This window comes from Phacochoerus africanus, chromosome 2, assembly GCF_016906955.1.
Source record: "Phacochoerus africanus isolate WHEZ1 chromosome 2, ROS_Pafr_v1, whole genome shotgun sequence".
Taxonomy (NCBI): domain Eukaryota; kingdom Metazoa; phylum Chordata; class Mammalia; order Artiodactyla; family Suidae; genus Phacochoerus; species Phacochoerus africanus.
The window spans coordinates 214,636,380-214,661,042 of NC_062545.1; the positions used below are offsets into that span (position 1 = coordinate 214,636,380).

Here is a 24,663-nt window from a genome sequence, read left to right on the forward strand (position 1 = left end):
AGCTACACCAACCAAGCAGTTTTGGTATAAAGCATTATGTGGTAGTTATGGGTAATCCCCATGTTTGCATAGACAAAAACAGTTTTAGCACTATGCTATTTTTTTTTTGCCCTCCTTTTAAAGAATGGAATAAAAATTTGATTTAAATGGACATATCAATTTATTTAAATACATCTTTGCTTATTGAAGTGACAGAGGTTTAACGTTTTTCAACGATGGCACTCAAGAAAATATTTGTCAAAGGATTTCTTTGTACACTTCTAGGGTGGTTAAATTGATTGGAAAATACTTTTGAGAAAAATGTTGTTGTTATGGGTAGGAAAAGTTTACAAATACATGTAGTATTTAAGCCACAGTGTGGTCTTTATGCACATATTCTTAAGCAAGATCTAGTGAATTTGTTTAAAAAATGTAAATGAGCAGGGATGGTATAATATATTATGATTTATAGTAAGAAATACACATTTGGTCTTGATTCCAAACCTAAAACTCTTGGAATTTCCTAAGTGAAAATTGCTTTAACGATAATGAAAGTGTCTTTTGTTATTTGAGTGAAGTGACATTTGGATGGTAACTGAGGATAGGGGCTGGTTGCCAGGAGAACCGATCACCTTTATTGGAGAGTTGCAATTTTCAGTACCCTTGCCTCCAATTCGTGGAAGGGGAAATGGGCTGGAGGGTGAATCAGTTGCCAACAGCCGAGTTAATCAACGATACCTATGTAATAATGCCTAGATAAAAATGCAGAAGGACTGAGTTCTGAGAAGGGGTCAGCAAACACACGAAGGTTCTGGGAGAGTGTCATGCCTGGAGGGGGATTGAAAGCTCCTTGTTCTTTCCTTATATCTTGCCCTGTGAGTCTTTTCGGTCTGGCTGTTTATTTTTGGCTCCTTAGGGATGCACTCTAGCATATGGAAGTTCCCAGACTAGGGGTCGAATTTGAGCAGCAGCAACCGGCCTGTGCCACAGCCACAGCAGTAACAGATTCTAGCTGTGTCTGTGACCTACACCTTGGCTCATGGCAACACTGATCTTTAACCCACTGAGCAAGGCCATGGATCAAACTCACGTCTTCTCGATTACTAGTCTGGTTCCTTACCTCTGAGCCACAACAGAAACTCCCCATCTGGCTGTTTCTGAGTTGTATCTTTTTGTAATAAACCCATAACCTAGTGAGTAAACAGGTTTCTTGAGTTTTGGGTCCTATTCTAGCAAATTAACCTCACTTGAGGAAGGGGTCTTGGGAACCTCTGGTTTACAGCCTATATTCAGAAGTATAGGTAATAGAAATCTTGTAAGCCTTCAAAGACTGAACACTTAACCTGTGGGATCTGATGCTGTCTGCAGGTGGTGTCAGAAGTAAACTGAATTATAGGATATCTAGTCATTAAAAAAAAATTGCTCGCTGGTGGCAGGAAGTGGTGGTGATCCCGTCTCTTTATATGGAAACCGAGTCTCAGAATACCTAGGAGATGGACATCACAGTGTTATTGATAACCAAGGGAAAAAAAAAGTGTAAACCACTGAAAGATCCCCAAATCTTGTGTGGCAAATTCTTTAACCAAAATATATGAGTATGTGTAACTATTGTAATCAAGATGAATCATGTAAATAGAATGTATGGAGATGTATATATATACTAATTGTATAAACATACATATACTTACTTACAAAGACTCCAACCCTAGTTCTTTTAAATTGCCATTATGTTCTTACTGTTTATTTTATTTTATTTTTAGGGCCACATCCAAGGCATATGGAGGTTCCGAGGCTAGGGGTCCAATCGGAGCCGTGGCCGCCTGCCTATGCCAGAGCCACAGCCACATGGGATCCAAGTCGTGTCTGTGACCTACACCACAGCTTGTGGCAACACTGTATCCTTAACCCGCTGAGTGAGGCCAGGGATCAAACTCACATCCTCATTGATACTAGTCAGATTCGTTTCTTCTGAGCCATGATGGGAACTGCACCTTCTTACTGTTTTTAAAGTAATTTGTAAGTTTATTTATTTTTTAATTTTTTGTTTCTTAGTGCCAGACCCAAGGCATTTGGTGTTTCCCAGGCTAGGGGTCCGGTTGGAGCTACAACTGCCAGCCTATACCACTGCAACAGCAACATGGAATCTGAGCCGCATCTGTGACCTACATCACAGCTTGTGGCAATGCTGGATCCTTAACCCACTGAGCAAGGTCAGGGATCGAACCCGCAACCTCTTATTTCCTAGTTGGATTTATTTCCACTGTGCTATGACAGGAACTCCTGTAAATTTATTTTAATTAGGATTTCTCTATGTAACTTGAATATATCTCCTAATTTTTATCCAAGTATGTGAATAATGTCATTACCATGAACAAAATATCGTATATCACTGATGAGAAAATCCTCCAAACATTCTTTCCATGAGTTTTCAAAATGAAGAATGACAATTTCTAGCCTAATTACTCTAATACCATAAGTCCCATGGTGTCTTACTGGGGTAATATAAAATTTATTTCTCCTAGTACCTTTATGTGATTCAAATAGTAGGTAGAATTCTCTAGGAAGATTTCTTTCTCTAGCTCCTTCCCTCCTCCTCTTATTGCCAAAACTCAGCCTCTGTCCACCAAGGCTGAATAGAAACATGGGGACAGAGCTTTAGGTGAAGGAGAAAAAGGTTGTTTTTTTACTTTGCCAGGCAAAGGAGGCCACAGCAGACTAATGCCTTAAAGACTGTGTCCTCCATTGGGAAGAATTATATGGAGTTTTTATAGTAAAAAGAGAAAAACAGGGTTCCAGGTAAGAATCGGGGTTGATGGAAAATATGCATGCATTCTTCTTTCTTTGGGGGGATCTTTAGTCACTGAGGCTGGTGTCATGAGAGCTCAGCCTGAGCCTTGTGGTCTTCTGGGTTATTACATCTCAGTTTTTCCTGAAATAAAAGGGCATATTGATCCGAGATTAAGGCAATCTAGGAAAGTCCAGAAAAAAAAAAAATCACATGCTTATAATCTTTGACCCACAAGCAATTGTTCTCAGGGTGCCTAATTTTGAGCTCATAGGTGATTGTGTTTAGGGTGCAATTAAGCCAGGGATAAGCAGAACGGAGGGCTCTAAGCTATTGAGTTTTAAACTATTCATTTCTAAAATAGGCATAAGGAATGTAACTTTTCTCTTAGGTATATGAAATGCCTGCATACCTTCCTTCCCTCTCTCTTTGTCTTTCCTTCCCGCCCTCCTTCTTTCTTTCCTCCTTTGTCTATCTCTTTGTATCTTTATTTTTCTCCTCCCCCTTCCTTCCCTCAATTGCATTCATTTCCAATTACATAGTTTAAAAATGGTCATTAGGTAACATTAATTCATTATGTATGTTAACAGGACAGTAAAATGTCAGTTGATAATCCTCTTACTGTTGAAGTATAATAAATATTTTAAAATTGTTGTCTAATTATAAAAATAAGAACTTTCAACTTTAGTGTCTATTTTGCCAACAGTTTTGTTATTTTTTGTTAATCTAATACACAATTTTAGTTTTTCTTCCCCCAAGACTGTACTTTCTTGGAGAGACGCCAGTTTTCAGATCCATATTACAAGTGTAGTGATTTTTGATGTTGAATAAAATTGTAACTAAACAAATAACTCTCTTTTATGCTATGGTGATAAAACCACCAGTAAAAATTGACCAAGGAGTATCTCTGGATACAAGGCCATGGTGGTATGGATAAACAATTTACTACAATTACTAGTGGTACTAGAGAAGCTTCACAAAATATTTCCAAAATGGGATAGTCTAAGTGACATCGATATATCCAGCTTCAAGTCTTCATCTTTGCTTTTGTCTGTTTTCCTTCAGGGTGTGAAATGTGGGTGTATTTGTCATAGTCTTAAGCTGGCATTCTTGTAACCTAGACATAAGGAAGACAGTAGAACATAGTAGCATTTGGGTCCTGATGGGACATTGCAAGTGTTCAGGAAAACCAGTAAAAATTGCTTAATATCACTATATGGCAAGCATTCCTTCCTTGCTATCCCAAAGTAGAAGATTCCTATGAAACCTTTCATAAACTAAAATGGTGTAAAGCAAATAAGCAATCACCTTAAGACACCTCTTGCTAAGGCATGTTGCAGAATAAATGGGGATAAAGCACAGATGCTTACAGACCCAGTTCAGGGCTGTGGAGGCTTAATGTTGAGATCCACATGTAGTTCTTGGGGATGGAGCTTGGTGGCACCACTCTCACTGTTCAGGATGCAGGCTGCCTCTTTCCATACGGGCTCAAAGCAAGACAAATACTGAATTCTATTTTTGCTTTTCTCCTTTTTTTTACACATGTGAAAATCCTCTTTGGATTTATCTCAGTTACCAAAACAGGTACCAATGTAAGGCTTTCCAAAAAGTGAAGTGGCATAAAGCAAACCTGTAAAAAGCAGAGGATACCTACATTCTTATAAACATAGTAACAATAAATAAGAAAACATGAAAAAACCATATTGTTTCTGCTCTTAACCTAGATGAGGTAAATATGCCCTCTTACCTACAGACAACCAAAAACTCATTAGGAAAGAAAGGAAATTTCTTCAAGCTTGGCTCAAGCTGTTCTTTACTTGAGGTTTCAAAAATAAGTTAACAATGATATCTTTCATAGCTGACTTTGTAATCTGTTTTCTGACACTGTTTTGTCTTAGTTACTCTACAGTGAAATAATATCATGACACTTTTCAGAAGCAAATCTTGTGAAATTCCATATGCTCTGTGATTCTTAGAATGAGAAATAGTTTTACATTATCAATTATTTGGTGATTTTTTCCCCAGTAGATATTATTTATGGACATGCAAATTTTACTTTATGCAGCAGTTCTGTTACTGAAAAGTTATTTTTAAACAATTTTGGGGAATCAAATCTTATTTTAAACATACCAGAGGAGTTTATTATTAGGGACCTTGTGATAAACACTTCTTTAAAGTGAAATATTCTAATTTATTTTCTAAGCTGTGATTTTTCTATACTGTTTTCTAAAATTAGGTGCAAATATACTAGATAAAACTTTGAAGAAAGTGATATGTGTGGCACATAAGACAGCCAGCTGGCTTCTGCCCAAGTGGCCTCGCATTGCCTTTGTGATCTACCAAATTCCACAGCCTGACCTTCACACTTGGGGGCTCAGAAGTTTGAATTTGTAGGCACTATAAGACTAGGTCTCAGGAGCATTATGTTCACAGAACTGTTGTATTAAATTGGAATACTAACTTAATTATAGCTGTTGAAAACCACTGCTTTCATATGAACTGGAGTAGTTACACAAACAAGATAAAAGCATTCCCTCCTTGAAGGTGGAGAGTGCTATTTGGGAATTCCAAATCATCATCATGAAGTTATTTTTGTGTGATTGGGCTCAGAATATGGAGGTTAAATAAGGGATATCATACAATATTTTTTTTTCATGCCCTCCTTTACCCTCAAACCTCAGAGGCATTGCTAATTGATCAAATGATCCATTCAACTAAGACTCAGCTTTAGAATCTTTATCATCAGGGTGGTCCAGAAAATCATCTCATTTACTCTAGGTTGGCTGAAGATTAGACACCTGTTTGGGGGCAAATCTTTCTGCTCTGTGCCTCAGTTTTCTCACTTGTGAAATGAATGTATTGCAATAAGTTTTTTTTTCTTCTAGGTCTTTTTCTGCTTTACAAATAACTGCTGGTTTGAGCATATAACTTCCTTTAATGCCTTTAGCTTTAAAGTGAGAAGTGTATACTGAATATTTTATTATTTATTTATTTATTTGTCTTTTTGTCTTTTCTAGGGCCACTCCTGCAGCATATGGAGGTTCTCAGGCTAGGGGTCTAATTGGAGCTGTAGCTTCCAGCCTACACCAGAGCCACAGCAGTGCCAGATCTGAGCCGTGTCTGCAATCTACACCACAGCTCGAAGCAATGCCAGATCCTTAACCCACTGACTGAGGCCAGGGATTGAACCCGCAACGTAATGGTTCCTAGTCAGATTCATTAACCACTGCACCATGACGGGAACTCCCACTGAATATTTTAAAATAGGCTAGGAGTTATATAACTCTTAATTTTATCTGAAACTGTAAGTCAAAAATTCGTCACCTGTAGTAACATTGAGAAATTGAGACACAGATCAATTGCTAGTCATTGCGTGTGTGTACTTTTGAGTGACCTGTGTCCGAATACTGGGTTGGTGGAAGAGCGCCACAATGACTTACGATGTCTATTCTGAGAGCAGAATGTGGGTGTGTTGGCACATTTGCCAGGTGTCTGCCATTCTGGATCTATAGATTAATTACTGTACCAAGTATTTATTTCATTAGAAGAGTCATTACCTGTCGAATCTGTGAGCAGAAAAAAACTGAAGCAAGTGTGAAGTCACATACACTATTTTCTTAGGAAGTGTTTGTCTCTATAAAATCAGGCATATTTCCATTATGCTGGCTAAATACAGACAAAGCATAATTGTTTTGTGTTTCCATATTTATTGGCCATATGTGTCTACTATTAGCCAATGTCTTTTAGTTATAGAGCCTCCAGAGCATCATGGAATAGTCCATATTTTTATGATGAAAAAGATCTCTCATTACAGAAATGTTCTCCTTATAATTCAAGGCCTGTGGTTCTCTATTCACTAAACAGTTGCTAAGTCTGCAGATCACAGTTGCCTGAGTGTCTGCTTAAGGGGAAAACTAAAACGTTTAGATCGGTATTAAGGAGTGACTCTTTTGACACACAATGATTCAGTGTAGAGTAATAATGCGTTCTTCATGTCTTCGATTTCTTTTTCTTTATTTAAAAGTCTTTCCATTTGATTTTTTTTTCATTTACTTTAAGGAGAGTATTCATCAATCATGTTTATTTAAACGATAGAAATGTCTTCTTCCTTCACCCAGACTTTACTCATGCACAAGGCAGATACTAGATGGGATTAGAATGAATACTGCCATATGAACTTATTAATAAATGTCCATATAGCCCATGAAGGATGTTTGCCTTGAAATCAAACTTTCAGATATCTCTGCTCAAAAAATCATCCAACTTCTGTCTGCTCCCTGACTGAACTACAGTTTATATTTTGTGTAAAATGAGCAGAAAGCAATTTTAATTTAATATATAAATGTAAAACTTTAGCTTCCACTTGCTGTAATAAGGACTCCATCATTTTATTTATTTATTTTTTATCAGCAATGCCTGCATCCTGTGAGCTTCTGTGATGGAAATCCACTGTGTGCAGAGAGTGACTCTATTAGGCTATTGGGGAGAGAGGATGAAAATGGTTTGAGATAAATAAAAAAGCAATTACCTAGGCCTGGGAAAGAGATACCACACATTTATTCAGGAGGCATTTAACTCACTCAGGACTCCATTCCAATGAACTGTTGTTCCCTTTTCTATCTTTTTAATGTATGCCAAATCAAATGCGAAGAAAAGGAATGATGTTTTAAACCCTAGGAATAAGAAGTCAGAAGTCTGAGGGCTTGAGAAAGCTGCCATGAGAGGAAAGACAAAACCATGAAGATGACCATCATTCCACTTCTAGTGTTGGACATTGAGGGCCAAGCATTTGAAGTTGTGACAAAATCAATTGTTAATGCCACTGGGCAGATGGTCTAAAGCCAATCACAGTTTCCGCAAAGACATTGATTTACAAACTTATGATTTAAAAGCTATATTCATTGAAGAATTGTATGTTTAGATCTTTTGCCATTTTTTGATGGGGTTGTTTGTTTTTTTGATATGGAGCAGTAGGAGGTGTTTATAAATTTTGGAGATTAATCCCTTGTCAGTGAATTCATTTGCAAAGATTTTCTCCCATTCTGTGGGTTGAGTTTTTGTTTTGTTTAGGGTTTCCTTTGCTGCACAGAAACTTTTAATTAAGTCCCATTTGTTTATTTTTGTTTTTATTGTCATTACTCTAAGAGGTGGATCTGAGAAGATGTTGCTGTCGTTTATGTTGGAGAGTGTTTAGCCTATGTTTTCCTCTAAGAGTTTTATAGTGTCTGGTCTTATATCTATGTCTTTAATCCGTTTTGAGTGTATTTTTGTGTATGATGTTAGGGAGTGTTCTAATATAATTATTTTCCATGTGGCTGTTCAGTTTTCCCAGCACCACTTATTGAACAAGCTGTCTTTTCTCCATTGTATATTCTTTCCTCCTTTGTCATAGATTAGTTGGCTGTAGGTGGGTGGATTTAATTCTGGGCTTTCTATCCTGTTCCAATGATCTGTATGTCTGTCTTTGTGCCAGTACCATATAGTTTTGATGATTGTTGCTTTGTAGTATAGTCTGAAGTCTGGGAGCCTGATTTCTCCAGCTCCACTTTTTTTTTTCAGGATGTCTTTGGCTCTTCTGGGTCTTTTGTGCTTCCAAACAAACTTTAAAATATTTTGTTTGAGTTCTGTGAAAAATGTCCTTGGTAATTTGATAGGGATTGCATTGAATCTGTAGGTTGCCTTGGGTAGTATAGTCATTTTGATAATATTGACTCTTCCAATGTAAGAGCATGGTATGTATTTCAATCTATTTCTGTCATCTTTGATTTCTTTCATCAGTGGCTTATAGTTTTCAGAGTACAGGTCTTTTGTCTCTTTTGGTAGGTTTACTCCTAGGTATTATATTCTTTTGGATGTGATGGTAAACAGGAATGCTTCCCTAATTTCTCTTTCTTATCTTTCATTGTTAGTATATAGAAAGGCTGTCAATTTCTGTGTATTGATTTTGTATCCTGTGACTTTGCCAAATTTATTGATGAGCTCTAACAGTTTTCTAGTAGAGTCTTTAAGATTCTCTAGGTATAGTATCATGTCATCTGCAAATAGTGATGGTTTTGCTTCTTCTTTCCAATTCGGATTCCTTTTATTTCTTTTTCTTCTCTGATTTCTGTGGCTAGGACTTCCAAAACTCTGTTGAATAGTAGTGGCAAGGGCAGACATCTTTGTCTTATTCCTGATCTCAGCAGGAATTCTTTCAGCATTTCACGATTGAGAATGATGTCAGCTGTGAGTTTCTCATATCTGGCCTTTATTATGTTGAGGTAGTTTCCCTTTATGCCCAGTTTCTGAAGGGTTTTTATCAGAAATGGGTGTTGGATTTTGTCAAAGGCTTTTTCTGTGTCTATTGAGAGGATCATATGGTTTTTTTCTTCAGTTTGTTAATGTGGTGTATCTCACTGATTGATTTGTGGATATTGAAGCATTCTTGCATTCCTGGGATAAATCCCAGTTAATCATGATGTACAATCCTTTTAATGTATTGTTGGATTTGGTTTGCTAATATTTTGTTGAGGATTTTTGCAACTATGTTCATCAGTGAAATTGGCCTGTAGTTTTCTTTTTCTGTGGTATCTTTAAAAAAATACAAGAAAAGATATTTAACATCACTCATTGTTAGAGAAATGCAAATCAAAACCACTATGAGGTACCACCTTACACTAGCCATGATGGCCATCATCAAAATGTCTACAAACAATAAGTGCTGAGTGGGTGTGCAGAAAAAGGTACCCTAGTACACTGTTGGTGGGATTGTAAATTGGTGCAACCAGTGTGGAAAATAGTATGGAGATTCCTCAGAAAGCTAAAAATAGAACTACCATTTGATCCAGCAATCCCACTCCTGGGTGTCTATCCACAGAATACCATGACTTGAAAAGACATATGTACCCCAGTGTTCATTGCAGCACTATTTGCAATAGTCAAGACATGGAAACAACCTAAATGTCCATAAACAGAGGAGTGGATCAAGAAGATGTGGAACATATATACAAAATGGGATATTACTCAGCCATTAAAAGGAATGAAATAATGGCATTTTTAGTAACATGGATGGACCTAGAAATTATCATGCTAATTGAATTCAGTCAGACAATGAGACCCCAACATGAAATGCTATCACTAACATGTGGAATCTGAAAAAAGCACACAATGAACTACTTTGCAGAATAGATACTGACTCACAGACTTTGAAAAAACTTATGGTTTCCACAGGAGACAGTTTGGGGGGTGGGGGATGCACTGGGGCTGTGGGATGGAAATCCTATAAAATTGGATTGTGATGATCATTGTGCAGCAAAAATGTAATGAATTCATTGAGTAAAAAAAAAAGTTATAAAAATAAAAGCTATATTAAAAGTTCCTACAACCGAGGCTTATAACCAATGTTGAGGGATAAAAATCAAAGAACATATGGGTCTTTTAACAATTGTTACTGCTTCTTTTTCCCATCCTTCAGTGAGTAATTTTATACTATATTTTAGCTTATTTCCATGAATTTATTTTCTTTTTTTTCTATAATGATTTTTACTTTTTTCCATTATACCTGGTTTACAGTGTTCTGTCAATTTTCTACTGTACAGCATGGTGACCCAATTACACATAGAAGTACACATTCTATTTTCTTACATTATCATGCTCCATCATAAGTGACTAGACATAGTTTCCAGTGCCACACAGCTGGATCTCATTGCTAATCCATTCCAAAGGCAATAGTCTGCATCTATTAACCCCAAGCACCCTATCCATCCCAGTCCCTCTCCCTCCCCCTCTCCCTTGGCAACCACAGGTCTATTCTCCAAGTGCATGAGTTTCTTTTTTGCGGAAAGTTTCATTTGTGCCTTCTATTAGATTCCAGATATAAGTGATATCATATAGTATTTGTCTTTCTCTTTCTGACTTACTTGACTCAGGATGAGAGTCTCTAGTTCCATCCAGGTTGCTGCAAGTGGCATTATTTCATTCTTTTTTATGGCTGAGTAGTATTCCATTGTGTATCTATACCACATATTCCTAATCCAATCATCTGTCATGGACATTTGGGTTGTTTCCTTGTCCTGGCTATTGTGAATAGAGCTGCAATGAACATGCAGGTGCATGTGTCTTTTTTAAGGAAAGTTTTGTCTGGATATATGCTCAAGAGTGGGATTTCTGGGTCATATGGTAGTTCTATGTATAGATTTCTAAGGTATCTCCATAGTGGTTGTACCAGCTTACATTCCCACCTACAGTGCAGGAAGGTTCACTTTTCTTCACACCCCCTCCAGCATTTGTTATTTGTGGACTTATTAATGATGGCCATCCTGACTGGTGTGAGGTGGTATCTCATGGTAGTTTTGATTTGCATTTCTCTTATAATCAGTGATGTTGAGCATTTTTTCATGTGCTTGTTGGACATCTGTACGTCTTCCTTGTAAAAATGTCTATTCAGTCTTTTGCCCATTTTTCCATTGGTTGATTGGCTTTTTTGCTGTTGAGTTATATAAGTTGCTTCTATATTCTAGAGATTAAGCCCTTGTCTGTTGCACCATTTGAAACTATTTTCTCCCATTCTGTAAGTTGCCTTTGTTTTCTTTTTTGTTTCCTTTGCTGTACAAAAGCTCGTCAGTTTGATTAGGTCCCAATGATTTATTTTTGCTTCTAATTCTGTTGCTTTGGGAGACTGACTTGAGAAAACATTTGTAAGCTTAATGTCAGAGAAAGTTTTGCCTATGTGCTCTTCCAGGAGTTTGATGGTGTCTTGTCTTATATTTATGTCTTTAAGCCATTTTGAGTTTATTTTCCTGCATGGTGTGAGGATGTGTTCTATTTTCATTGATTTATATGAAGCTGTCCAGGTTTCCCAGCAATGCTTGCTGAAAAGACTGTCTTTTTCCCATTTTATGTTCTTGCCGCCTTTGTCAAAGATTAGTTGACCATAGTTGTCTGGGCTTATTTTTGGGTTCTCTATTCTGTTGCATTGGTCTGTCTGTCTATTTTGGTTCCAGTACCACACTATCTTGATGACTGTGGCTTTGTAATATTGCCTGAAGTCTGGGAGAGTTATGCCTTCTGCCTGGTTTTTATTCTTCAGAATTGCTTTTTTAATTCTGGGTATTTTGTGGTTCCATATAAATTTTTGGATTGTTTGTTCTGGTTATGTGAAAAATGTCATGGGTAATTTGATAGGAATTGTATTGAATATGTACATTGATTTGGGAAGTATGGCCATTTTTACAATACTAATTTTTCCAACACAGGAACATGGAATATCTTTCCATTTCTTTACATATTCTTTAATTACCTTGATTAATGTTTTATAATTCTAGGCATATAAGTCCTTTACCTCCTTGGTCAGGTGTATTCCCAGGTATTTGATATTTTGGGGTGCAATTTTAAAAGGTATTGTATTTCTGTATTCCTTTTCTAATATTTCATTGTTAGTATACAGAAATGTGACTGATTTCTGAATGTTACCTTTATATCCTGTTACTTTGCTGAATTTATTAATCAGTTCAAGTAGTTTTTGGATTGAGTCCTTAGAGTTTTCATGTATAATATCATGTCATCTGCATATGGTGACAGTTTTACCTCTTCTCTTTTCTATTTGGATGCCTTTTATTTCTTTGGTTTGTTGGATTGCTGTGTCTATGATTTACACTGAATAACAGTGTTGAGAGTGGACATCAAAGAACACACAAAACCTAGTCAGCAGAAGGAAGGAGATCATAAAGATCAAAGAGGCAATGAATAAAATAGAGATTAAAAAAACAATTGAATAAATCAATAAAACCAAGAGCTGGTTCTTTGAAATGGTAAACAAAATTAACAAACCTCTGGCTAGACTCACCAAGAAGAGGAGAGAAAAACCCAAATAAACAAAATAAGAAATGAAAAAGGAGAAGTCACAGTGAATACTACATAAATACAAAAAAACTATGAGAGAATGCTATGAACAATTGTATGCTAACAAATTTGACAACCTAGAAGAAATGCACAATTTTCTAGAGACATACAGCCTGCCAAATCTGAATCAAGAAATGGATCAACTGAACAGACTAGAAATGAAATTGAGAATGTCATAAAAATGCTCCCTACAAATAAATTCCAGGACCAGATGGCTTCACAGGTGAATTCTACCAAATATACAGGGAGGAACTTGTACCCATCCTCCTTAAACTTTTTCAAAAGAATGAAGAAGGAACTCTCCTAAAGACAGTCTATGATGCCACCATCACCCTTATTCCAAAACCAGACAAAGATATCACTAAAAGAGAACTATAGGCCAATATCTTTGATGAATATAGACGCAAAAATTCTCAAAAAAATTTTAGCCATCTGAATCCAACAACATATAAAAAAAAGATCATACACCATGACCAGGTGGAATTCATCCCAGGTTCACAAGGATGGTTCAACATACACAAATCAATCAACATCATACACCACATTAACAAAAGAAAAGTCAGAAACCACATGACCATGTCAACACATGCAGAAAAAGCATTTGACAAATCCAACATCCATTCATGATAAAAACTCTTACCAAACTGGGTATAGAGGGAACATTCTTTAACATAATCAAAGCCATTTATGACAAACCCACAGCAAATATAATACACAGTGGAGAAAAGCTGAAAGCCTTTCCATTGTATATAGTTTTCTAACTGAATTTATTTTCTGACACATTTCAACCCTGGATCACTCCTTCTCCCTAGCTCACTGATCAATAGAGCCCTTAGTTCTTTTGAGCAATTTTTTCATAAGGGTTTCTATCCAAGAAAGGATGGTGAATATGGAGCAAATTAGATGAAGAAGAGGGTATAGCCCTGTTTCGAAAACTACCCCTCTAGTGGCAGTCTTTCAGAAAATTGACAAAGCCTAACAGATCCTATAACCATTTCCCCACCCAGAGTTCTGGAAATAAAATTCCTTTCCTTTAAAATTTCCTCTTAAAATTTGCTTCTTCAGCAATTGCTGGGAATTGTCACTAATCCCATTTTATCCCTTGAGAAGCCAGTTTTATAGATTTATTCCTCTTGGCATCTATCCTGCTAATCTTGGTGAGTGAAGATTCCCATTCCTTTGCCTTATACACTGGATATATTTCTTTTTGCTACTGTACTTGCTAAGTAGATTTTGTCTCCTAGTATTTCAGGTAGCATCTCCTGTGTGCAGTTCTAGTTTTTCTTTTCCAAGGATCAGTCATGATGTGGCAAAGTAGAAGCTTGCTTTTTTAGAAAGATGTCCTCTCTTTTATTTTACTGGGCATAGCCGTGAGAATCAGTTGAAAAGTGTATGACAGTGTATTGACCACTAGAAATCTCTGTAAAAGTGGAAGTCATAGTTTTCCTGTTTTTTTTTTGTATTTATTTATGTATTTACCTAATGAACTTCCTATAATCCTTCATTATGGCTTATAGCTGTTATGTCAATTGTCAATTACTATACAGCCTTTGCTTCTATAGAAGTAAAGAAGAGCTGCCTTGACTTGACTGCAAAGCATCATGGCGTGTATGGTCACAGTCTTAAGATGAGGACCACTCAACCTTGAATCAGTTAAATGCCTATGAAGAAGTCATTAGCAATGGGAAAATATGGCAAATATAATTTTATTCTTAGATTTTTTTTCATTTTGCTTGATTTAATGAGCAAAAAGAAGAAATACACTTGTTCCTTCCAGTAATTTTAAAGATTAATGCAAAAGAGCCCTCAAATCCTCAATTTAATAGTAGAATTGTTAGAGGAAGAGAAAGTTGATAGCAGTGACAGCCTCTAGGACTTCTTGAGTATCATCCCTAGATACAGCAAAAGTACAATGACAGGCAAGAACACTTTCTGTTTGATCTGTCATAGTGGGCAACAGGTCAGATAATCATTCTTACTGTTTTTCTGGAGGTATTAACTTTATAGAAGTTGTAAAGGATTTTTTTGGAAGTTAGATCATAATTCAGATAACCTATTTATTTTAATTATAAAAGCGACCAAAAATGAGTGAAATGTGGTAGACATATCATTTCTTAAAATAATTATTGTGAAAATATAAATAAGACAGACAAAAATTATTTATGATAGTTTTTATAAGTACCAGTAAAATGATTCTGAGAAAAGACTAGATGTTTTATTTTGTAGGATTCTAGGAAGCTCTCTCCTTGATAAGTTTTTCAAGATTTGTTAGAATAACAATTTCCAGATTCTGATTCTGTCAAATGCACAAGAACATCCTAATGCTGTTTCTTTGATTCCAGAAATTCTTTGTTTAAATTCTAATGTGGAAAACACCACTTAGTGTCAATGACCAGGCAAGCTTTATACTTTGTTGTTTGTTTCGTAACTGGGGAATCATAACTTCAAAACTGAATAGTGCATTAAAAAGATGGGCCATTGTTAAATTAACACTTAACTTGGATATAAATAGTATAATAGAGTTATACCAGGTTTTATGAATATTCATGTCTAAACCATTATTGACATGAATTTTAGACACTGTAGAGCAGAGGGTCTGTCAACTATGGCCTGTGTGCCAAATTGGATCCACCATCTCTTTTTTGGTATGGTCTCAGGACTCTAGTTTTTTTTTTTTTCCCTACATTTTTAAATAGTTGAAATAACAAGATTATTTCATGCCATGTGAATACTTGAAAATTCAAAATTCAATGTCTATAAATAAAATGTTATTGGAACACAGCCATGCTCATTCATTTCTGTGATATCATTGACTCCTTTTGTAATAGAATGAGAGGTGAGTAGCTGCAGCAGTGCCTGTCTGTCCTGCAAAGCCTAAGATATTTACTGTGTGGCTTCCCACAGAAAAATTTGCCTATAGAGGTCTTCTGTGTCAGAGGCTATATGGAAATTACATGTCACATGAATAATGTGTGATGCACTTGTGCAACACATATAACAAGGCCATATAAAGTGACTACTTAAGGCTATAAGGGTGCTGTGTATTTATTGTACTCAATTCTGGGCACTAAATCCTTGTCTGTCATTTCATCAACTAGCTACTGTCTTACTTAGGGGGTAGGATTCATGCATTACCCATGTAATGAGGAAAATCACTAAACTTCCCCCAAACTTTTGACATATAACCTGAAAAATAGGAAAAGAATAATAGTTACCCCATAACATTATCATTAAGAATAAATGTCTGGTATTTTGCATTGTGTCTGGTAAAGAGCAAATACTCAAAAAATTGGTAATTATTTTGAAAAGTTATAGACAACTGTAAGTGCATGAAAAGGATTTTTAACCTGGAAATGTGTTAAGACAACAAAAGGATTACATGAACATTATCAAATCTATATGAGGGAATGTTAAAAAGTTTTTATAAATTAAGTGTATTTGTATTTAACACTGTATATGATAGGAGATTTATTTTAAATTTTAATTTCTTTCCACTAAGGATATGTTCTAGAAGGAAAGAAAAATTTATTCTCAATTTTCTGTTTTTTTTTTTCTTTTTCTCAGGATTGTCTTTGCGTACTACTGCCATTTGTCCTTGTTGTGTACTCCTTTATGCTTCTGTGGCATCCTCATTGACGAGAAGGGCAGCTATCAAAATTGTCTTTCAGTATCTTGGCCTACAGTGATGAAAAATTCCAGTTTTAAATATACTGTCCTCTTCCATTCTTCCCTAATGAAGGTTATTCTACTTCTATCTGTGAATTTAACATATGTAGGTAGGGAATATTTTGGTTTTTTGTTTTTTTTTTTTTTTTCATTTAGGTCGCTTGGCCTTAGTATTCTGCCTCTGAGAAGTTTAAAATGCATCCATTTTCCCTCAGTATGTTGCTCTGGTCTCTGTCCAATGCCTCGTGGATGAGAAAAGTTAGAGTCTTTCTCACTTAATCAGTAATGGAAATTTCCAAGTTGAATCTCAATTTTAAAAACTCTATGGAACTTAATTTGTCAACCTAATAACATTTAAAGTAGATATAAATAGCTCACAAACTTTGTGATCTAATTATTTTATGACAATGATATAGCCAATATTGACAGTGAGAAGCTGACTCTTGTTATGACAATAATTTCACTGGGATACCAACCTCTCAAGATCTTGAACTAAAATATCAAAATGCAAGTTAAGAGCTGAGCAATTGCACCTGAGACATATGTCCTTCTCGTTGAAATACAGAATGAGTCACAATATTTCACTGTGTTATGGGTGGAGATTCTTTTCCCTTCCTGCCTCATCATCTTTGTTTTAAAAATAATAGGATAGATAATAGCATTACAGCCAGACTTTCACATATAAATTTAAGATACAAATATCTTGACTTTGTGTTCTAATTTCACATCAGTATATATGAAATCAACCAACTGTTTTGTGTAAAAATATTTGAAAGTGAACACTGTTAGTCATAATACCCTTAAATTTGATTTTTTTTTCTTTTTCACCCTGTGCCTGGGTTTGTTGTTTCATTTCTTTCTATATGTTTTGTATCTTAATCTGAGTGTATGTTTTTCTTCTGAATCTCTCCTTAGGAAACTAGCTAGTGTGGGTTGTAACTGTACATGTTGATTTTGGGGGGATCAGATGAAAGTCACAGAGTAGTTCATGGGGAAGATTTCCCTAATAAACACAGATGCTTCCTCTATTGCAATTTTTCTAGAAAGTTTATTAATAAACCCCCTTCTTAGGTGACTACCCTCCAAATACACAAACACATCCTGGTTTTTGGTGTTTGGATGTGCTCAGACATTTCTTTGCCTCAATTTAGAAAATATCTTGAATTCCCTGATAGTTGAGTGGCATTTACCAACAAGTGCATTTTTTATTAGTTGATTTTCAGAGACATTGAGTAGGTTATCAAGGCAATTGATTTGTTTTTAGCACTTGGGAACCCTGAAGATCAAATCGCTAAAACTTTTTTTTTCTTACAAGTAAGGGAAATAAGGATATGCAAATATTACTTCTGTCCACAGGAGCACCATCTTGAAAAAATATTCTTCTATTGAAATAAATAAAAATATGAGGATATACTTATTTAATACATTACCTTTTTTGTGATAGATTTTCATATCTTTAACATACATTACTGAATAAACAGAAATACTGGTTAAGGCCCATAGCCACTGGGGTCATATTGCCAAGTTTCAAAGACTCGATCTACCCACTTTGAGGGTCTGTGTCATACTTGCTTCTCTAAGTCTCCTCATCTTCTCATCAAATACCTCTTGAGTAGCTGTTATGATGAAATGAGATAAACTGTATAAGTGCTTACTAATGTGACAAGTTGCATCTCTATTTGTTATGTATACATCTGAGCATTTACCATCACATCTTATATATATTTGGATTCACTTTTTGAAATGCATTTGAGGCCCTCAGGGAGCATATGGTGTAGTGTTCATAGGTCTCTGTAGTTATTTACAACCCAAGGCAAGAAAGGGAGTTAATGAATTTGGCTACTAAATGTAATGGTATGAATGAGCTTGAGAGAAGAGGACAAAAGAATCTTAGGCTCTGAAGTTATTGCTTCTGAAAATTATACTGTAAAATTCATGGGTTAACTCATAAGATCAGAATAAAAATAGAAGACTGTTAAGTGGGGCATAGTTTATCAGAGGCCCTTTTCAAGTCCCTGCCCCCTTCCCACTGCTCTCAATTTGGCATCCCAGCTCATCTGATTTGTTCGCAAGTCCTTCCATATGAGAAAAATCCTCAATGCTGATTGTGAACCACGTGGGCTACTGCTACCCTTGTGTGATTCTCATTTTCTGGCACCTCTTGCTGGGGGCTGCTCTTGCAGGATGTAGCTTCATCACGTGGAGCTGCCTCTTTTAAGAAGTGTGATGTGCATCACCTACAGGCAGGTATCTCAGCTGGTTCAGTGAAAAGGCAAAGCAGTTTCATTTCCCGGCCTGAGCCCTCAGCTCCACAGACAGCCCTGCAAACTCTTTTGAATGCTCCAAGGTAACTTCCTAAGGACCAGAAAGTTCTGGTAAGTCTGGGATGATGATGAGGGTTCCTATTCAAGATCAACTGCCTGGCAAGCAGATTTGGTGTTACCTGGAAAGATTTCAAGACAACAGAAAGAAAGGAATAGTGGTGATAACAGAGTATCCAGCTACTTTGTGAAGGGAGCCTGTTATATGTTTTTATTATAATGGTTAATGAGAAATAGCCAAATAATTGCAGAGGGAATCCTAATCTATTACCTAGATCATTTGTAGGGTTTGTTCTCTTTTCCTATAAAGTGGCAGGGATTTGGTGGGAGGTCACATGGGTACTAGAGAAGTGAGTTGACTGCACAAAATGATGTGAGAGAATGGGGATATTATTTTCAAGAGTTAATGTAAGTAAAACTGGGCAGATCTTTCATAATCAGTCATTTGAAGCATTCTCAGAAAAATATAGCATCAATTATATAAAATCCCCTGAAGCATCAAAATATTTTGCATGCTTGAAATCCTGCAGATGGTACTCACAAGTAAAAATACATTGTATTTATTTGGAAAATTTCATAGACACATTAGTAATTTGTTGTGGATGGCATATGTGTCCCACTGCAGTGAGAATGATGAAGTAATCACTTTTGGGATAAAGAGTCAAATGGGGTTTTGTCTTTTCATTTATTCATTTTTAATCATGCATGAGGACAGAGAAAATTAGATCTTAATTTTAACTATTTTAAAAGGATGTTTAAGATTGCATTTAGTTTTTATTATTTCTCCTCTGAGCTAACTTAAAGGTAATTTTTTGGGGAGGGGGCAATTTAATATTTTAAAACCAAAACTCTTTAGAGAAGTAACCTGATTACTTGTATGTCTGGATATGATATTTTTTCCTGGCCTAGTTGGGCAATTTTATATTTTATGACATGATATTTTCTGATAGCTTCTGCTAGTTTCACACATCACAGCACTGTCACTCCATCAGTTTTTTCCAAGATAAAAGCTTTATCATAACCTCTCACTCTATTTAATTCTCCTGTGGGCACAAAACATGGCTTCCTTCAAAGATGATTTTGGCAGTTTTTAGTCAATCAAAAGGAAATCCTCTTCCTTCTGATGCTCAATATTCCATTTCTGCTGTCCAAACAGTGTCAGTGTTAGGACCTTTCAGTTCCATTTTTATTTCATCTCTGGTTTATTTGCTGTTTGGCAGAGTAATGATCTAGGTGGCTTGTTTAAAAATAAGTTTCCAAGCTTTATCTCCAAACTATATGAAATGTGAACCCCTTGACATGGAGTCTAGAAATCTGTAAATTTTCTTGGTGACTCTTATGCACACTATTTTTTTTTTGAGACCCAGATAGCCTAGCTTTTCAAATAATTTTACTATAATGAGTCAAATTACCTGGAATGATTTTATAAAACCTTCATTGAAATGGTAGCACATTTAGTTAGTATAGTTTTAGGGACAATTTCTATAAAGATTAAGTTTCAAGAGAGAAGAGCTGTGTATTTTCTATATCATCATGCTCAAACACTTATCTAGAGCCTGATTGTTTACCTTAACCTTCAGTCAACTTCCTGTAAACTTAAACCATTGGAGAAGATATTGAACAGTTTTTATTGTGAGTGCTTCTGGATATCAAGACCATAAAATACCCCTCTCTGCAGCACTTGTGTAAAGATTGGTGATCTAGGGATTATTTAGGTCTAGAGACCAAAATGTTGTTAAATTAAGAAACTAAATACCTTGCCTGGTGGGGAGGTGTGTTATCATCACTTTAACACTAAGATAATTTCCAACTAGCAAATATTAAGAAGATAAAATTAATTTCTGTGCCTAGCTACATAATTTATATAATGCCGGAAAGTATTCTTGACCTCAAGAGATACGTAGATTAATTTTCTGGTAGCCTTTGTTTCTCCCAGTTACTGGTGCTGAAGATCCTCAAGTTGTGGCTTCTGCCTCACTCTCCCTTGCTTTGCTTGAAATATATGATATACCCTACCCCTGTACAAGTGGAGTAGTGAGTAGTTGTATAGGTAGCAGTCTGCTTACTTAACTGCAGCCTTCTGCTAAATGCTTCCAGGTTTGCTTGGCCAACCCAGTGCATAACACCGGCTATACAACTTCCACTGTCTTTGCTTAGAAGTCTAGGGTTTTTTTGTTTTTTGTTTTTGTCTTATAAGGATGGAACCATAGCATATGGAGGTTCTCAGGATAGGGGTCTAATTGGAGTTATAGCTGCTATCCTACACCACAGCCACAGCAACGCAGCATCTGAGCTGCATCTGTGACCTACACCGCAGCCCTCAGTAACACCGGATCCTTAACCCACTGAGTGAGGCCAGGGATTGAACCCACATCCTCATGGATACTAGTTGCATTCGTTAACAACTGAGCCACAACAGAAACTCCTAAATGTCTAGATATTAAAACAAAAAATAAGTTATACCCTCTTGTTGAAGACTCTCTACTAACCACTCAAAGATTTTGTCTTTTACCTCAAGTTCATTTCTTGACCTGAGTCAATCCAACATATTGTAGAAAACAGGACATGTCTTTGAATATTCTCAGTAACTGCAGGACTCTTCCATTTGGACCCTTGATCCCTGTTAGAAGTCGTCTTTGGGTATTGAAAATAGCCCAAATTTAACTTAAATTTTCTCTCACCTGTACATTCTCATGAGATTCTATAATTTTTCCTAAGGTGGACACTCTGTAGGATGGAAAGCCCATTCTACCCACTGGTCCTTTCCTCCACATCTGGGGATGGATCTGCCACTAAATTTTCTTATGAACAAGATGGTTGGAAATGGCAGATAAGAGGAGTTCTCTCGTGGTGTAGTGGATTAAGGGTCTTGTGCTGTCCTGCAGCAGCTTGAGTCACTGCTGTGGAACGGTTCTGATCTCTGGCCTAGGAATGTTCACATGTCATGGGCGCAGCGAAAAAAGAAAAAGGGCAGATAATTAGTAATATGTATTTCTTTTCTCTTTAGAAATACTACAGTGTGATAAAGAGAATAGTCAGTGTCACCATTTATAGCTATAGATGGGAAAATAAAACATTTTAATGGATTATTAAATAATGTACTTAAAATTAACAACATGTAATTATATTCTAGCTATAGCATGATACCTGCACTATAGATTTTCTATGCTAACAAGCCTGGTTCATTTACTTTGTTTTTTTAAATAAATGCCTCAAATTCTGAAACTTTATTTTTTTAGCCTTGAACATCTCAGGTATTCAATTCAGGGATAGGTTTGAGTTTTATAAAAAATGCTAGATTTCTCCATCAGGAATTTGTATTTTAAGTAAATTATAGATTTATTTTTATGTATACGACATTTAAAATTAAAAGATAAATATTAGACAAAATAATGCAATATAACTATTAATTCTATTAATGAGTTATAGTTATGAGAGGGATTCCCTTTATTTTCACTTATTCCTTCCAATTATCAAATAATATCACTTCCTTTTATTTTTCATTTGTCCTATAAATAGTTATTAAGAACCTAATGTTTTCTAGGTACTCAGCTGGATATTAGAACTATAAAGAGAAATCCAGGGTCCTCCAATTAAGAACATATTTTCTGATGGACAGAATTCACAATTTTCAAAGAATCAAGTAAACATGGATAAAATGAAGCTTTTGACACCTGAACACTCAAATTTGAAGACATCCAAATCAAAACTAGGAAATGCGTTAAAGCTCTTTCTTAATTTGGATCTAAAGCCCACTATTTGGGCCCAGTCATCATGGTCTAATAGTGAGACTGCTGCCAAAACCCTGGCTAATGTCCATCAGTCACTTAATACCCATGAAACACAGCCAGTTTGTTTATACCTTTATTCATATTTCTACTCTCATTTTAATGTTATTTAATTAGTAATTTATAGGTATTTATACATTTATTGATTTTTTTTAGATATATAAATGGCACAAATTTTTGTGTGTGTGTGTATGTGGTCAAAGATTGATAAATACTGGGAGTTGCCGCTGTGGCACAGTGGGTTAAGAATCCAGCTGCAGCACTTTGGGTCTCTGGAGAGGCTTGGGAGTTCAATCCCAGACTGGGAATTTCCATATGCTGTGAGTGCGGCTGTTTAAGCAAAACAAACAAACAAAAAATGAGTTTCTTCAATAAATATTAAAAAAAAGATTGATAAATACTGATGTATTAGTGTTGCTTTATAGAGCCAAACATATCTGAGATATTTCCTATCAAAATATGTAAGAAAAGGAGTTCCTGTTGTGGCTTAGCAGTAATGAACATGACTAGTATCTATGAGGATGTGGGTTTGATCTCTAGCCTCGCTTGGTGGGTTAAGGATCTGGTGTTGCCATGAGCTATACTGCAATTTGCAGACATGGCTCAGATCCATGTTGGTGTGGCTGGTGGAGGCCGGCAGCTGCAGCTTCAATTCAACCCTAGCCTGGGAATATCCATATGCCAAAAGTGCTGCCCTTAAAAAAAAAAAAAATCTATCAATCAATACATAAAAGACGCAATTACCATTTTACTGAGGGGGGCTCAGTTCCCAAACATGGAGTACATGCTGGCATGACTATTTTGCAGGATCACATAAGATATTACAGTACTTAATTTTGTGTGTGTGCACATATGTATGTGTATATATGTGTGTGTGTGTGTAAACCTACACACACACACACACACACACACACACTCTCGTAGACCTAGGCTTAGATTGTGTAAGTACCTTTGCCAAGGTTTTGTGCCTTCTTTAACAGTTGGAGAAAGGCCTGATTTGGGGAAAGAGATGTAAAATTTACTTAACATTGGTTAAAAAAAGTGATACACTGGCACCTTTTTCCTGTTAGCTGAGAAAATTCTAAGGTGCAACAACTATTTATAAACTCTGGAAATCATGTCTCTAAGAGATACGAAGATTCTCTCCTTTCCCACAAGCATCTTTGACCTGAATTCTTGCAATTAAATTTGCTCAGGAGGACTGTAAAATTTTCTGTAAGTGGCCAGAAGAAAAAGTAAATGTATGCTCAGTAAGCCTTAAGATTTCTGTGGCAACCAGTTAATGCTTTCATGATAGTGCAAAAGCATTTAGAGACAGCGTGTGTATGTATGGCTGTGTTCCAATAAAACTCTGTTTAACAACAACAACAAAAATCATAGACATAATTGGCCTACTGGTTGAAATTTGCTAACCCCTTCTTGGCAGTTTAGACTAGTGATCTTTGAATAACTTTGATCATGTACAGTGTCAGTTAAAATTTCATGTGCATACCCTTGAAATATAATTTTAATTCTTTCTAGGACTTCACAAGTACTACTGTTCTAATATATTTTCTTCCATATGAAACATGCATAAAAGTATAGAATAAGGAACAGATATGATACTTAAGTAGAAAGTAGAAGTTTACTTAACATCACGTAGATTGACCTACGCACCTCCTGGTATGTGAAGCATTCCAAATATGAACACTGCTCTAGATACAGTGGATAAGATGATCTGAAAAAAAAAAAAAAAAGATTTTTTTTCAACCTTTGGTTAGCTTTTAGTTGGTGTGTTACTTAAAAAGATAGTTTCCTTCAAATGGAATATGAGATAATAACAACTATACTATTCTAAAATTAATACTGATGTCTAGCTTGTTTTTTTTGTTCCTAAATCTCTTTTCCTTCTTTCCTCCCTCCTTCCTCCTTGTCTTCTCCCTTTTTCCCTCCCCACATCCGTCCCTTCAAACCTGTTGAATTAAGGGTGTTGGCTAATAGCTATCAATCTTAACTTGGATATAATTCCCTTCTTACAAAGACTGAAATGAAGCAAATCTTCCTTTAGTGTTTCTACACAGCACCCTATTAGACTTTTGCTTCTTTATTTGCATACATAGAAAAAGTGCTCTGTTTTCTTTGATTTTAAACTCTGATTTTCCACACTTCGAACTACTGGCATTTAAAATTACTCCAAACAGACAACCATAGGTGTGTTGTTGCAAAAAAAAAAATAAAATAAAATAAAAATAAAGATTATATAAAA

At 35.9% G+C, this 24,663-nt stretch overlaps 1 long non-coding RNA gene across 1 annotated transcript in view; it reads left to right on the forward strand.

Annotated features, from left to right (window-relative positions):
* The window catches only part of LOC125121272 (uncharacterized), a 179,209-nt gene that overhangs the window by 72,054 nt on the left and 82,492 nt on the right, over nt 1-24,663 (forward strand). The window lies entirely within an intron of this gene.